Source organism: Phoxinus phoxinus (genome assembly GCF_949152265.1).
Source record: "Phoxinus phoxinus genome assembly, chromosome: 13".
NCBI lineage: Eukaryota > Metazoa > Chordata > Actinopteri > Cypriniformes > Leuciscidae > Phoxinus > Phoxinus phoxinus.
Window position 1 is genome coordinate 21,658,987 of NC_136888.1, and position 17,131 is coordinate 21,676,117.

General features: G+C 37.2%; 1 protein-coding gene and 1 long non-coding RNA gene across 15 annotated transcripts in view; both read left to right on the top strand.

Annotated features, from left to right (window-relative positions):
• grid1a (glutamate receptor, ionotropic, delta 1a) overlaps window positions 1-17,131 on the top strand; it is a 309,909-nt gene that overhangs the window by 187,326 nt on the left and 105,452 nt on the right. Inside the window, exon 1 of one of the 13 annotated variants that reach the window (XM_079633393.1) lies at window positions 16,882-17,088. The exons of 11 other annotated variants lie outside the window; for them this stretch is intronic. The gene's annotated coding sequence lies outside the window, so the exon portion shown is untranslated. Of the gene's footprint in view, window positions 1-16,881; window positions 17,089-17,131 lie in introns of those variants that run through there. One more of the 13 variants, XM_079633402.1, reaches the window with a different exon arrangement.
• Window positions 4,453-7,621, top strand: LOC307009566. 2 transcript variants are annotated; one of them, XR_013800065.1, is made up of 6 exons: window positions 4,453-4,763; window positions 5,016-5,082; window positions 5,453-5,514; window positions 6,238-6,309; window positions 6,417-6,582; window positions 7,337-7,621. It is a non-coding gene; the product is annotated as an uncharacterized lncRNA (long non-coding RNA). The 2 variants fall into 2 exon arrangements; XR_013800066.1 differs by lacking the exons at window positions 4,453-4,763; window positions 5,016-5,082 and adding an exon at window positions 5,110-5,212 and having other exon boundaries at window positions 7,337-7,620.

The following is a 17,131-nucleotide window of genomic DNA, read 5'->3' on the forward strand; positions in this document are numbered from 1 at the left end:
GCTTACCGCCACATTAATGGTCGATTTTGAGTTTTTTCCCCAGTAATAAAAGTACCTGACGCAGGTCTGTGGGAGGTTTTCTAAAATTAAACTTTCCTAAGTGCGATAAGACACGTGGACCTTTTGAAATATTCACATTAATGCAAATAAGAATCATCAACATACACATGCTTAAATATTCATGCACGGATCAAAGCACAAGGAATACTGATCATATTAGGTTAGAATTTGATTATTTTGTTGGTGTCATTACATTAATAATAGCCAGAGGTTCTTCCAGACCTTCAGTTTTTTCATTCGTTATTGGACAATATGTAATAATTTTTTATCCAAATATCCAAAAACTACTTGCAGTGTTATTTCTTTCAATCGTGTGCTTACATTATGCTAAATGTTTCCAAGAATTTGTAAATTCAGAGAAATTCACAATTTTAAATGACGTAATATCCGCGTTATCCCTGGTTTCCGCTTGTACTGCCATAGTAACCATGGCGACAGACGGGGACAACTGTGTTACGTCTAGCAGCACGCTCACGCTGTTGTTGTTTCGTTCAAACATTATGGACAATGGCAAGCAGACTTTGGGACAAAAGGAGAAATAAAACGAGGACCAATAGCGGTGTGGCGTTTTCGAGATGCCGAGATCTTCACTCCAACATCCGGATACAGGTCGCATGATAATGCCAAGTGTGAACGCAGCCTAACTTTGACTTGACAGAGCTTCACGAGTCACAACTTTAGAGAGATGCATGTACCGTACTTTATTAGACAGGTGAGCAAATGTAGATAAAACGAATCAGTGTTATATAGCTCAACATGATGAAATGTTAGAATATGATCAGTATGTTATTCTAATGTTGATCTAGCTTACTGCTAGTCCTATACAGACAAACTAACACATAGAATAACATTATAACTTTCAACACACTCAAATGCAGTTTAGTGTGATAGTGAAGACCAAGTGAAACAGTGCTGCGTTATCTCACAAGCTTAATTCGTCAAATAAACTGACCCATTTGAGTAGTAATTCAGCACTTGCGTGTAGTTCGGTAGGATGAAATGTCCTCATTCTTTTATATATTAGCGGGACTCTCGTGGGCTAAAAGGCGAAAAAAATATATATTGTAGCTTTAAGATCACTTAATTTTACTCCACTATACTTACAATTGGTTTCTATATTTTACTGAATTTCTCGAGTTGTTTCTGTACACTATTTTTGGACGGTTTATGACAATAGCCCCCATGTTATTAAAATAATGATTTGATAAATGCTGTGTAATTCAAAATTTTGTATGTTTAAAAGGGCCAGTACGGCTGAAACTATTCACAGTAATGTACAACTTACAGAAGTTGTTCATATGGGCTGCTACCTGAAAACAGATGCATTAGCATGTTCTGCTAATGTTAAAAATGTCTCATAATCCTTTCACAAATGAATGCGCAAACAGCCTTACACTAAAAAGCATATTACCCAGATGCTGTGTTCTGTAGCTTTAAGCCTCATTGCCCTCTAAAGAGAACAGACATGCTAAAACGCAGGGAGAGAGATTCATTAGCCTCAAATGTGGGTACCTGCCGTTAGCCAAGCAAAGTCAAGCCAATGCTCACATCCTGCCAGACTTTAAATGCGGCCCACATGCTTCTGTGAGCAAACATTAAGCCCTGGTACTAATGGCATCAGCCCAGCCATCGCTATTACAAAGTCCATTATGGCCTTGGAGGGTGAAAATAAATAAACGCATCAAAACTTATTAATATTTTATAAGTTACACTGAGGGTACAGTAAGTCTGATCTACATGAAAAAAAAAAATCTAACTCTTCAGTCCCTATTTTGGCAAGAACAATGGAGATTAGTCACAATATTAATTTGATTCCCAAATAGATCCAACCTTGTGTCATGTTTAGTTATTCTGCTTGTAGCCTAATTACAGCTTTTTCTTCAATCCAGTAATAAATGAGTACAATGATTCAAATTTAGTACAAGTATTTGACTGGTCACGTGATCTCAACATGTCATATGTGACATAACATGTGACACTGTAACACTGTAACAAAGAGTATAGAAGTAACAAGAGGCGAAACTCCATTGCAGTTTTGACAACACTCGCTAGATGGCGTTGCGGTCGCGCTGGCGCCATTTTGGACTGAACCAACGGCTTTACCGTTAGAACAACTATACAACTATAGATACAACTATAACTGTACATATGTCTGGAAATTATTGGAACCTTAGAAAACAGTGTTCTGCCATCAACTGCAACAACTACCAGTGTACAACTAATAACTTAGCATTTCATAGATTCCCCAAAGATACAGAGAGGTAAAGTAGAAAAGGGTTTTATTATCGTTAAAGTGAGCTAACGTCAACGATCACAGGTGCTGTAACATTAATGTAAGCTATCCCATAACCAGTAAACCCAGTAACAGTTTGCTAACGTTATGTATTTGGTCAATATTGAGTCAAGACTCGAAATGGGCTTTTTAAATCGCATATTTTCAGAGTATGAACACCTAACCTGGCAAATGACCGCTTTATTAATTCATTGTTATCACTAAATCAAAACGGAATATAACGTTAGACCTATGGTTGTTCTTGTTTTAAATTTGCCAGATTATTGTTGAAGTGAAATAAATTATGAAAGTGAAACAGAGTTTATTAAAATGTAAAAATATAGCCTAATATTATTATATAATATAATATTTTAATCAAGATCTTACATGCGCTTGATAAGGTAGCACACACGCACACACACGCAAGGTCTCTCGCTCCCTCGCCCGGGAGAGTTTAGCTAATTTGCGAGAACTTCCGGGAGACTTGGGATGTCTGCTATAGAGATATTAAAAACTAGAAACTACTATTTAGTTCCCTTAACCGCTTTTGAATTGGAACCGGTATTGTTTAATTCTATGACAGCTGTGTTGCGTTCAGTCCAAAATGGCGGAGCTGCTGCTCTGCGCATGGGTGCGTTTGTTGCAATGGAACGTTCTATTGAGTTTCGCCTGTTGTTACTTCTATACTCTTTGACTGTAATACATAAAATAACACTGTTTTTAGGCTAAAATAATACTGTTTTTAGAGTATTTATCTCGAGTAGGCTATAATTTTAAAACTTTTTGTTGAAATGAAAAATGAACATTCAATTTAATAATGATTTATTTTATGTTATGTTATTTCAGATTTGGCATGCCTCTCTAGAAGCTCTATTGGATGCAAATGAAAGCGTCAAGATGCCTTGCAATTTATTAGAAAAACTGTTAGTATGACACACAGAGACATACCTCAGCAGGGAGTTGTTTCTTAAACTCTGCCTAATAATCAGCCAATCAAGCAGATATGATAATGTTTTTCCCCAATTTTCTGGCTATGGCTTGTCAGCCAAGAGGACTTTTTGACAAGAACCGAATACAACATTTAGATACCTTTCACTTGGCGTGTCAATACGCTGCAGTAATAATATATTGATCAAAGACAATAAAATTATGAAACAAGACTAAGTAAAAACAGAGAGACAAAAGAAAAGAAAAAAACATGCAGGGTCTTGCTTGCGTACAGAACAGAAGAAGCACATTATGTTCCTTAGTTTTTGGGTCTGACGGAAAACTCCAAATGAATAATTTCAAACGCAGCCTCCTGCTTCCTCCAGGCCTAAATGTCAGATGGTGTGTTTGTCCAGCCGAGTGAGGCTGTTTTTGTGGAATTTGAAGCCCATAACGTCAACTGAAATCAGTCTTATGCAATACTTATTTTTGAGAGCCAGAGAAGGTGCACTTCACAAAAAAATTTGTTTGCTACTTTTTCAAATGACTTTGTTCAAATTTGCTAAAGCAATTTAAATACATTTAAATAAACCTTGAACACCCCAAACCCATAAGTAAAAAAAAAACCATTAATCAGTATTTGTGTCGACAGTAGAAATATTTGAATACCATCAAAAATTAATATGATGGTGAAATAAGCTTTAAAGCTTTCCTGTAGCTCAGTGGTAAGAGCATTGCGTTAACAACGCAAGTTTGTGGGTTCGATCCCAGGGGATTGCACATACCTATGTAAAAATGTATAGGATAATGCAATGTAAGTCGCTTTGGATAAAAGCGTCTGCCAAATGCATAAATGTAAAATGTAAATGTAAATATGATGCGACTGCATATATTTTGAAATTAGATGCTATTTTATGAGTTGTCCAGTAGAGAGAAAGACTTATTACTTATTGCTTGATGTTCAGTTATGTTGAAGAGTTTCTGTTATGTTTTTGAGTTTTGTGGTTAGCATTGGGCTGAAAAGTGGTGCTTGTGCTTTGGCTGTGGCTGGTAATATGATTACCAGGATGTCTGTTGCTTCACAATGAGCAAAAACTGTGGTAATCGCCAGTTCTGAGACCAGTCTCTCTTTTGCTCATCCTATACGTTGGATATGATAGTACACTAAATAACATGTGCTATTGCTACACTGTAACAAATTGCTGTAGATTCTACAGCAAAATTCTACAGAAATTTATTGTTTTATCATTTTACAAGTTATTACTGTAATTCGCAATGCATTATGGGTCAAAAAGAGTATTACAGTTGTTAACTGTATATTTCCCTGTCAACTGTAAATTGATTTACAGGTAAGAGGTGTTTTCACTGTATTTCATACGTTTTACAACAATTTACTGTGGTGTGGCATTATGGGATTGCGCGGGCTGAATGTTTGAAAACTGGTGGACTGGAGCAGCTGCAGGGCAAGAAGAGTTGAAGAGAAAAGGCACTTACTACATTTTTGGTAAGTTAACTTAAATTTACGTCCATAAATATTACAATCTACTGTATTAATGCTGTTTGCGATTCATATTTTGAATATAATTCATAACATAGGCATGTCAGATGCAATTAATTTTATCGACTTGTTAACAACTGCGTGTTATCAGGACATTTAGTGGGATGTAAAGTGTTTGATTCCAATACTTTTCCCAGCCGAAACTATACGTTTATTTAGTAAAGGAATGTGTCTTTAATTTTAAATTTCTTGTTGCAGGCGAGGCATAGAATCGCGACGGCGCGCGCCATTCTACAGTGATGAGACGAAGCTGAACTGTTACAAGGTAAAACCATCGTAAATGTTATGGACAAATGCTGCAGTTTGTTTGTTATAGTTTTATTCGCATTTGCTCTAGATAGTATTTTTTAGAGCATTTGCAGTTTGGCAGACAAGACAAATCCACTGAAGTGTTGGTGAGACAAAACTATACGCACGTAGCCTACAGTTAGCTTTCTTGACGAAAAACATTAGAATATGATATTAACATCGTTGGATACGTCCACATTACAATGTCAGACGCAATTAATATCGACTTGTTAACAACTGCGTGTTATAAGGACATTTAGTGGGATGTAAAGTGTTAGATTCCAATATTTTTTCCCCCGAAACGTTACGTTTATTTTGTGTCTTTAATTTTAAATTTCTTGTTGCAGGCGAGGCATCGCGACGGGGCGCGCCATTACAGTGGTGAGAGACGAAGCTGAACTGTTACAAGGTAAAACCATCGTAAATGTTATGGACAACTGCTGCAGTTTGTTACAGTTTTATTCGCATTTGCTCACAAGAGAGTGTTTTTAGAGCAGTTGCAGTTTGGCAGACAAGACAAATCCAATGAAGTGTTGGTGAGACAAAACTATACGCACGTGCTGTTAGCTTTCTTGACGAAAAACATTAGAATAGGCTATATGATATTAACATTGTTGCAATCTTTGTTGGATGCTGCCATTTTCTCATTTATTTCACCAGTTTTGAAACAGTGTTTAACAAATCCCTGCGTCATAACTAAATTCAAAATGACTGGCAAAAGATTTGAAAGTTCATTTTATTTTCTGTTCAAAGTTCCCATAGTTATCGTTTTCTTAATATAACTTGAACCTAAATCTAAATGAGAAATGTATTACTGTAAATTGTCAACATGAAAGCAATACCATTGTAGGTTTTACTAAGCAGCATATGAAAGGTCACAGTAATGTTCCAAACTGGTGTTTTACCTGTGGTGTAGGCCACCTGACTGTTCCCGTGCATTTACAAAATTTGCAGCTTTTAAGTCTCATCTATTTAGAGACTTTACAGGTTATCAAAAGTCTGATAAAGGTACCAGATTTGACCAAATAGACACAACACTGATTTGCCAGATTTTGTTGTGGGGTTATATTTTGTTCTCATACTGCATTTAATTACATTTACAATTGTTTCCTTTTAATTTTGTTTCTTGTAGATGTCAGCAACAGCAGCTGATGTGAAAAAAAAAGTTCTACACTTTCAGACTCTACGAGACTGACTGTCTTAGGTAATGTAGGTTCCCAAAATCTTTAAATTACTGGTACTTAATACATTTTGCCTGTTGTATTTTAGCATACATTTTTATAAAGTGTTTCTTATATGTATTATTTTTAGGTGAAATTCTCACTGCAACCCAGTGGATGCTGAGTATTGAGGGTCAAGTGGTTATGAATCCACACCCCAATTTTATGGCTGGATTTGCTGCTTTGTTGGCAACTTACTACAACTTTAATCTGGTGTACCAGCACGAGGCATCCTGCACACTTGAATTTGTTCAAAGGTAACAGTTTACTTAAATATAAATGTGTATATGTTAAAGGATTAGTTCACCCAAAAATTACATTTCTGTCATTAATTAACTACTGACCTTTGTTAATTTTCGGGAACACAAAATTAAGATGTTTTTGATGAAATCCTATAGGTTTCTGAACCACACATAGGCAGCAAAATCATTGCAACTTTCAAGGTCCAGAAACACAGTTAAGACATTGTTAAAATAGACCATGTGACTACAGTGGATCAATCTTAATGTTATGAAGCCACGATAATACTTTTTGTGTGCAAAACCCCCCCAAAATAATGACTTTATTCAACAATCTCTTCTCTTCTGTGTCAGTCTCTGGCGCTGTTAATTAAGTAAACACAGTGCAGCGCTTCCAGGTTCTACGTTAGAACAAAAAGTATTCTCATCACTTCATAACATTATGGTAAATCCACTGGAGTTACATGGACTATTTTAATGATGTTTTTACTACCTTTCTGGGCCTTGAAAGTTGTAATGACGTTGTGGTCTATGTGTGGTTCACAAACCTCTCCGATTTGATCAAAAACTTCTTAATGTTCAGAATGTGTTCCTGAAAATGAAAGGTCAGTAGTTAATTAATGACAGAAATGTCATTTTGGGGTGAACTAACCCTTTATAATAGATTAGTAGTGAAGCGAATGCTTATTGTAAAGTGGTATATTTTCATTAGTCTGCACATGTCATGCTCCTAAAGCTTCTGCTTGTGTTTTTCTGACTGATTTTTGTGCAGATGTTTTGTTGGAATCAACCCATCCACTGGTACCAAGACAGTCAAAACAAGTGGAAAGACCTCAGAGAAGAGGAACAACAGTCAATCCTCATGTGTCTACTCTTCTCAGAAGACTAATGGACTTTGAGTGGTTAAGCATGTAAGTTGTCAAATGTACAGTGCTGGTCAGAATTATTTGCCCCCTTGGTAAATATGATCAAAGATGGCTGTAAAAAATAAATCTGCATTGTTAATCCTTTTGATATTATATTTAAAACATTTGCAAAAATGTAACCTTTCATCGAAGTAAAATAATTGAAAGTGGGGGGGAAATCACATAATAAAATAAATGTTTTTTCTCCAAAACACGTTGGGAACAATTATTTGCCCCTTTTATTAAATATGTTTGCAACCTCCTTTTCCCAAGATACCAGCTCTGAGTCTTCTCCTATAATGCCTGATGAGTTTGGAGAACACCTGACAAGAGATCAGAGACCCTTCCTCTGTACAGAATCTCTCCAGAACCTTCAGATTCCCAGATCCATGATGGTGCTTTTCAGTTCAGTCCACTCATTTTCTATAGGGTTCAGGCCAGGGACTGGGATGGCCATTGCAGATCTTGGTTTTGTGCTCAGTGACCCATTTTTGTTTTGATTTTGATATTTTGATATTGATATCCACACGAAGCCAGAGCTTTCCCTATCCGATGTTTTTTTTGGCTCGTTCTAAAAAAGATTTCCGTAAACACGGCGTCGTCTCAAGAAATATCTGCGTACACACGAAACCACTGAAACCGACTCAAAACGATGTAGCATACATGCCAGACCAGTATGTGGCGCTGTAATTCTGCCATAGAGATACAATAAAAACGGAGAAGAAGACTTTGAGCATGCGCATAAACCTTGCGCGCTGTAGTCTATACAATAATATTAGGCACAGTAGCTTCTTCTTTTCTTTTTTACCAAGAACTTTATTAAACAATATAAACAACCATAAATGGCCTGGTACAAAATAGGGATGAGTCACGAATCACGATATTCAATTAGTTATCGGACTCATAAAGCTTGCCACAAAGAACCGGCAAAAGTAATGAATGAGTCAAATATAGCAAGGAGACATTTTAATAGTTTAAAAGTAGACATTTCAAGCATTCTATATATTTCTGAGTTTCGGTTCATTTATATGAGACGAGTTCCAGTTCACGAGCAATGCAAGTTATATTGCGCCGGCGCGTCCATGTCATGATTATATTGTCAGCTATAATTGCTTCTTATTTATTAAATCCAGGCAATTGGTTGATGAAACTTTGATTAAAATTAAGATACAATTTATACAAAACGAAATTCACTTTAAAGAAAGGCTTTATACAAACCAGCTTTATATAAAACAAAACTTAATGTGGTCAAAATGATGTCTCCCGATATATTGCGCATCTTATGATTACTCATGCTGTTCACTTTCATAAATCAACATAGATGAAATAAAAAAAATAACATATTATTTAAACATAAATATGAAACTAAATACATTTTCTTTAATGGCTACAACAGGCTTACTGAGAAATGTAATGTCGGAGTGGAATTTGAGCGAGCGCCGTTGTGCCGGCGAGCATGTGCGTTTTTTGAACAGCCTAATAATCAAATAATTCCCAGTGATCGTCGAATATTATATTTGTTTGAAATGCCCATCCCTACAAAATACAAAATGTCTTAATCAGACAATACAGACCAGCACCATAGCATAAGAAAAATATAAAGAAATACAATAAAAATACATTTAAGTAAATAATAAATAAAGTAGCCTAATAAAAGAGGCTCATTAGCTTCTGCAGCATTATATTATATTATACAAGCATGTAGTCGGCAGGTGTTGTTGCTGTTACGTGACTAGCCGACACGTGGGGTGATGACATCATCGTTTCACAAAATATACGGATTGGCTGTACACACGAAAACGCAAGCGTGTCGTTTTCAGATTTATCCACTTTGGGACCCGGTTTCAAAAAATAGCGGTTTCGGTCTCTCAAAACGCCGGATCCGTCTGGACGAAACGCCAATACGACACAAAATTTGTCCGTATACAGCTAAACGCGTCTCCGTGTGGACAGGGCCTAAGGCAGATTCAAAATATAAACAAGGTTTAATCCACAAGCAGGGAATAAGGTGTAATAGCGTGTAAAAACTTATACATACACGAAAAACCACCGACAAACACAAAGTGAAGGTGAGGAACTTAAATACACATGGTGATGAACTAAATGACGAACAGCTGTGATGATTAGTGCCCATGGAAACACATGAGTGGCAAGAAACAAAGAACAAATACTTTCATCAAAATGTCGACTGACTGATGAAAACAAAAACTTAAAACTGCTTGCAAACGGACTCTTTTGAGGAGACAGTGGATTTTGCTATATGCACGAATACACTGCAGACTCACTCTCGCTCTTATCCAAGGTATATCATCAACACTATCTTCCCTTACATGCGTTTTATTTAAAAGGATAGTTAACTTTGAAATTAAATTTTGGTATGTTTTAGCTTACCTCAAGGGCATCCAAGATGTAGGTGTCTTTTTTTCCACAGTAGTTTCAATTTTTATATTTTTAGGTCAAACCGTTCTTGTCTGACAGTCATATCATGCAGGTCTATGGTCACTGTCTCAAAGAGCATGCACAGAGTCCAAGGTGCATAGATATATATATATATATATACACTAGATGTCGCATTAAAGACATTCGTTCAAATAAACTGCCGTAGCCAAGGCGACATCTAGTGTATATATATCTATGCACCAGTCTGCGCACACGTCACACACCAGGATGCGCTCGCGCCCTCAGATCTTAATGCCTTAATTTTGTGTGCGTGCACTCAGTCTTCCTGGATTAAATAGCAATTGTTTGGATTATCTTCGTCTTTGTGAACTCTATTGAATTGACCACACGCAGTACCGTGATAGTGATGATGTGGGGCTATTTTAATTCCAAAGGCCAAGGGAGCTATATCAGGATAGTATCCTGGATCCATGAAATAACTGGCCTTTAAAAATAAAAATCTGCCTGCCTCTATGGGAATTTAACATAGGGGTGTCCTGACTTATGCACCCTGTATTTTAAGGAAGAACATTTATTATATATACGATATTTACGATGGCTTTATTCATTAACAAAGAAAATTGGTGTCCTAAAGTTTTTTTTTTTTTTAAATTAAGGCATTAAGATTTCCAAAAGATTATTTTTTTATAACTCTATTTAGTCAACTTTAGAATGGGGGTGTTATGTATTATCTAAGCACTTATTATCCATAAATGCAGTCCATGTTCCATCAAAAAAATATTACAACATTTTTCAAATTAGTCGTCAGTAAACCCAACAGCACATTGCATCAGCATATCTTTCCATGACTCTTATCTCTTGAGCTAATTTTTACTGTTAACATCAAATGTGGGAATTTTATAGCCTCATAAATGAGACTTTTTGTCCCCCAAAGTCGGGTTTAGTGTGACGGCTACAGTTTACATGATGCTCTTGTTGAACTCCATTATATGACTCACTTGATGTCCTACAGTCACATCAGCACTCTGGAGTCGTGAAAGTAGATAGACTAGAATATGACATTGTTTATTTTTCCTGTTAAAATGCTGGCATGCCTCCTGATTTATCTTGGGAGTTGGATGTAGAGCTTGGCAGACATTCATTATGGTGTGTTCGATTACACAAGTCCATGTAAATGATCTAGCAGGAATGAATCAGTGATTACGGAAGATTATTTGCAGTGAACTGCTGTTGCCATTTTTGCAGTAAACAAACCTCAGACCAGTCTTTGAAAGATTTAACGTTTTATTTTTTGCTGATATTATAGTGGCTCTTTAAAACCGTATGGGATCCCATTCATTCTTGCAAAAAGGTATCACTGACGAGAGGATGCAGAGGGTTTGAGAGAGAGCAACGTCTGTCAAGGCCCCATGCCATAAAACCATAAAAGTAGTTCATATGACTCGCGCTCTGTATTATTAGGCTTCTGAAGCCATATGTTTGTTTGCTTTGCAAGAAGAAAAGACTTTAATACATTTAAGTCATCATTTGGTGTACATGGCATCTAATGAACATCATCAAATGTCATTGGTTATCATGTCACATCACAAATGTCATTTTTAGTGAATTACAAATTAAATTAGTTGAAAAAGTTACCGTATGCCTTTAGAAAACTTAAAAGAAGTCTACTTTTATGGTGTTGTTTTGTCCTTTTTTTTGCAACAACAAAAAGACACTGAACTGTTGAGGTGTTGAGAAGACCTGAAGAAAGATTTCTCCATTTTTGTTCCATATATAATAACTGTCCCTTTAAGAAAGGTGCAACAATGATTTAAAGGGAAGCGGATTGTCCATCAAACACTCTCAGTGACATTTGACTACCTCTCATTCTACTATAGACTGGATCCTTTGAAAGTTAATGTCAGACCAAAGATGAGAGAGTGAGAGGAGAGAAGATATACCTGATGAGAGGGGGAGCGAGAGAAAGAAAGAGTGACACCTGTGCTCTGTTTTCAATATTCCATGCATTTAAAAGAGAGTAAGAACCTCTCCTGGTCTCAAGAGCAAACGTCATCACATCAGCCTTTAGACGTAAATGTCAAATGAATTCAAACTGGAGTCACATTTTGGGGACTTTGTTGAACATATGGTCCCGAAGATACAAGATTGAAATTTCGGCAACCATCTGCTATGTCATTTTTGACCCTCTCTTTATTTCTCTCTCTCTCCATCAGGTCATGCGTCACCAAAGCTTATATCTGATGTGGTTTTTTTTTGTCTTCAGGATTTCTCCATTATGATGTTTGTATAAGCTCAGCAAACACAATCCCATGACATTTTGTCATCTAATGGCAACTTCTCTGTAAGAGAGTGTTTGTGTGAGTCTAAACTGAAGTCCCCCGGAACAACATGTATTGATGCTTCTTGTAATGTCACAATCTTCAGACATTTCAAAGATGACCATGCTTATCTGTTCCCCAGTGCTACTGTTTACTGAAGCCTTTAGTGATTTTAAATCAAACACAACTGGATTTATCTTTTCACTCTTTTCTTCTATCTGTCTACAGTGAGACTGAGATTTATTTATTGATCATTCAAAACTTTTATCTGTATCTTTCAGCCACAGGCCTTGTTTCTGTTCGAGTCTGCATCCTTTCTGTCTTCATTATTTCTTCTTTGAGGTCTGTTTTTTTCCTTTTCTTAATCTCCGCTTTCCCTTTTCTCTTATTTATTGCGTCTGTCTTTTGACTTTATTAAATTAGTCTCATTGAATCAGCATTGTAATGATGAAACTTATGCATTTTAAGCAGAAATGCACCTCAGAATCTTTCTTTTCTTATTTTTACCTTACAAAAAAATTAGCAGCGCAATGAATCCAGTCAGGATTGTCCCCAAAGGTCTTTTCAATAACTTTCCTCTGTAGGACGCCAAGTGACCAGTCACCCACACTCTAAAGCAGAAAGTGTGTGCTAGCTCCTTCACCACAGTTACCGCTGAGAGAACAGAAGCCAGCCGTGGGAAGTCTCTGATCAGCTGAGCTTTGAAGATCTTGAGTGCCAAGAAGATCCTAAAATTAACTAACTGTTGTGTTGTCATGACATGTTTGCACCAACATGTTGCTTCAATCAGAATTAGTGTGGTTAAATTATACTTGTTTAGCAACACTTGTGTTAACTTTTGATTTGTTGAAGGTCAAAGAACATATGGGGGAAAAGTGACAATTCTAACAAATGATATATAACGACAGTCCTTTTGAGTGGCACAACGTAGTGAATGGTGTTGTCATGATACCATAAATACTTCTTACTATACTATACCAGCTGAAGTATCATGATACAATGCAGTATTGTGTTAATTAAAAATTAGAATCTACAAAATTAACCAAATTTTCATAAATGCATGTAAATGAAAACAGACCAGGTTTTCCTAAAGGCCCCAGTAGGTGGCAGCGAGTCTTAATGATTGAGTCACTGAATCCTTTATTCAACGATTCGTTCAAAACAGCTGTTTCATTCAGGAACAAAGCAAGTGGCTGTTTTTATGAATGGCTCAGTTGATTGTAGATTTGTAAAATTGTTCAAAACACGGATTCATTAAGAAACAAAACAAAGCACTGTGTTACTCTTAGAAATTATAATCAGTGATTATGTTGTCTGCACTAAATGCGGCGCGGTGCGACGCGACAAGACAAATCCCCGACAGTAAACTGATGCCTCCTCCTATTTACGACGTACTCCAGCACTCGCGATAATTCTCATAGGAAGTGTATACAATCATTAAGGAACTTAACCCATGTTCCCGTTCGCCATCTCAGAGTCAGACAGCTGCCTTCTAAAAATCTGCATCCTTAGAAACACTTTCAACAACTTAGATGAATGTCAGTGGAGAAAGGCATATAGTTCATCAAAACACCATAATAATATACATAATACATAATTCACCTGCTATATTGCTAAATGTACCCGATTTTTCATATCAACAGAAAAGTATACCGGGATAACCTGGCTTCTCTTGAGACTCCCCTGCTTTGCAGCATAGTTAATGATATGCTAAAGGCCGCCGGCACGTTGACCTGATTGGTTACGTCAGAAACACCAGCAATTTCAAACCGCTTTTTTGAGACTGTCTTTTTTCACTGCATTTTTAAAAAGAAAGTACTCAGCAATGGTGTTGACATGAATTTGCGCATGGTTTGTCTTTAAGCATATTAAAAACACCACATATACATATAAACAAAAGTATTTCTGAATTAAAATATAGTATTAAATCATTGAACGTGGCCAAAAATCAATACATAATAATAGTGAATTTACTGGGAAATTCCTAGTAAAAATGAATATGGAAAATTTTTGGAGTCTGCGTGTGGATTTAACATGAAACAGTTATGTGACTGAGCCCCGGAGAGTGCTTACACAGAGGCTGCCGTCTCCCCATTTAAAGGACTGGTCCGTCACAGTACAGGCTTCTGCAACCAGAAGAGCAATTAACAATCCAGCTGTGATAGACTAGCTATGCTAATTAGAAAAATTATCGGCCACAGTGTGGTGATTTAGACATAAATATAGACACACATACTCAAAACAAATACAAGTGCAGACAGACATCTTCTGTAGATTACCATTGGTACCACTGGCCTTACCATTCACTGCTGTTGTCAAAGTCAGCCTGAACTCAAAATTCGCTCTTTTCACTTTATTTGTTTGTTTTGTCTTTTTGAACATCTTGTTTAACTGAGGAATACATCTCATTTTTAAAAAGTGGAACAGGTTGCGAACGCTATTTTATGTTGACTTAAAATTAGATTATCTGGTTTGACGGCCTGCCACTATGGAGAAATGTCAACAAAGCTGTAAGATAAAGGTCAAAAGATTGGATGTGTATGATCTCATAAGTTTGGTTGGTTGATTCTGATCTAAATAAGGTCATTTCACATAATAGAAATCAACATGATTTATATGCATGTCACCAGAATATATTGTGTTTTGCCTGCATGCACTGAATGCAACTACTTTAACAAGCCAGACTTCTTTGGTCAAAGTGCCTCACCAGAAGAACCCTTCCTGCATTTCTGTGCCTGGTCCACCAGCATTAACCAGCCTGGCCCAGCATAGATGTATTATATTCTGATTTGCCATAAAACCATAGTGGTTGTGGAATGATGTTTTTGTAATGTGCGATCAGGACATTCTGCAGTTTTCACAAGGACAGCCAATGTTGTTTAGCCGCCTGTGAAACACTGTTGTGCTTTGTTCTTCTGGGACACACTAGCTTCTCTACCATCATTGATTTCTAGAGAGCAGAACTCAAGTGGAAGAGATTAGGCTTCTGTCCTGTTATTTCCACTGTAAGGTGTACTGGGACATTTCAGAGGAGTCACACGGATTAAGAATCTCACCTAAGTGTCTCGTCCAATTCTTCAGGCTCTCGTCCCAGAACAGTACTTTGAGATCTGTAGTATTGAAGCATTTTTTGTTAGGATTTTCTCTTTAAAATGTTTTACCTTTTACTGAAGTAAAATAAGAAAATTTGAAAACTTAAAAAGTAAACTTTAAAAATAAACTTTTAAAGTGTTGTTACTTTGAAAGGGAATGTTTTTCATTATTGGAAGCTCAATCCAGGCTGTACTGAATTTCTGTTTACTAGAAAAGAAAAGAGACTGGCAACTGGCATCTGTCAAGGTAAAACGTCAATAACTCATTTTTAATGTAAAATTTCTGAGACAAGAGCCTCGTATTTTCAAGGCTGCTTCCCAGCCTTTTGTAATTCAGAGCATCAAACCTGAAATAGCCTTTCTGCGCATAATTGCAGGTGCTACACATTATGTATTAATGAAGGACACAGGACAGGGCGGGACAATATGAATAACTCACTCTGACAAAGTCAGGAAGGACTTAGTGCCGGGCTGTCTGCTCGATGGAGACTCTCTTTTCATCCTGTATCTCCCTGTTGGCACTGGGTTTTAGTATGAAGAGGAGAAGAGGAGTGCTGGGAAAGATGTGTGGGGTGTGGATGACGGAGAATAATGCAGTGAATAAGCTCTTCCTTTCTCTCTCTATCCTCCCCACTTGCACCTTCTTTTCATCCTTATCCTCTATTGTACAGAAAAGAGTTTTGCTTCCATTCATCCATGGAAGTAAATGGGACTTCAGGTCAAAACCTGTGGAAAATTACAGCCAACTTACAGGGGGAAAACAGAAATACTTTTCTATGAATTACTGGTAAAATAATAATAATAATAACATTCATATGGAGCTAAATGTTTGACATTGTTTATTTACAAGAAAATAAAAAGTCAGTTCCTTCCGGCACAGCAGTATATAATATTAGGCCTCATCCACACTACTGCGTTTTAGTTTAGAAACGGAGAATTAAAACGAATACGATCTCCGCCCACACCAGCATTTTAGCTGCGTATTAGAATTGATTTCCGTCCACATTAAAATGACTGAAAACGCGGATCACTTGACCACTCACCAACACTGGGCATGCGCGTGCCGGTGTAAACAGGCGCATGTAGGCAGTTATAGCATTGCAAAATGCATAATTTACTTGCACAACAGCTGCTAGCAAAGACATCAAATTCAGTAACGCTTGTAATTCGTGATCCATGTTGCAGTCACTAACATTACGTAGTCCAGGCTGTTTTTGTATGTTTTCTTCACGGGGACGGGTCATGTGATGGGTGGCTGACGAATCAGGGAAGGATACGCCATGACTGATAACACCCAATCATAGAGCCGAGCGTGAGCCTCTGCGTCATCGTTTGTAAAGTCCTCCGTTTTGACCGTCTTCACTAAAACACCCTCCTGAGATTCAAAACGCGAAACGGGGTCGGCAACGTTTGTAAACGTCTCCGTTTTAGGTCTTCGTTTTTGCCGTTTTAGTCTGGACGGGAGGTGCAAAAGTAGCAAAAGGTCTCCGTTTCTAAACGAAAACGCAGTAGTGTGGATGGGGCCTTAGATACAGTATATTTGAGCACAAGAGCCAAACCAAATGTGTATAAGAAGTAGGGCTGGGTAAAAATATCGATTCATCAATGCATTGCAATTATTTGTTTCTTAATTCAATATCGATTCATCAAATCCTATGAATCGATTCAGTCCACCGGCGGCGCTGTGGGCAACACTCTAGTGACAGCGTTCAGCGTAGTACAAGACGCGCTTTACCAAAACAGCAACATGGCGAATAGCAGCTGCACTCCGTTCAAGCCTGCACCATTCGCCATAGTCTTATCTGATCGGTGAGTAGCCGAATGTAGACGAACTGCTGCGCGTGTGACAGTC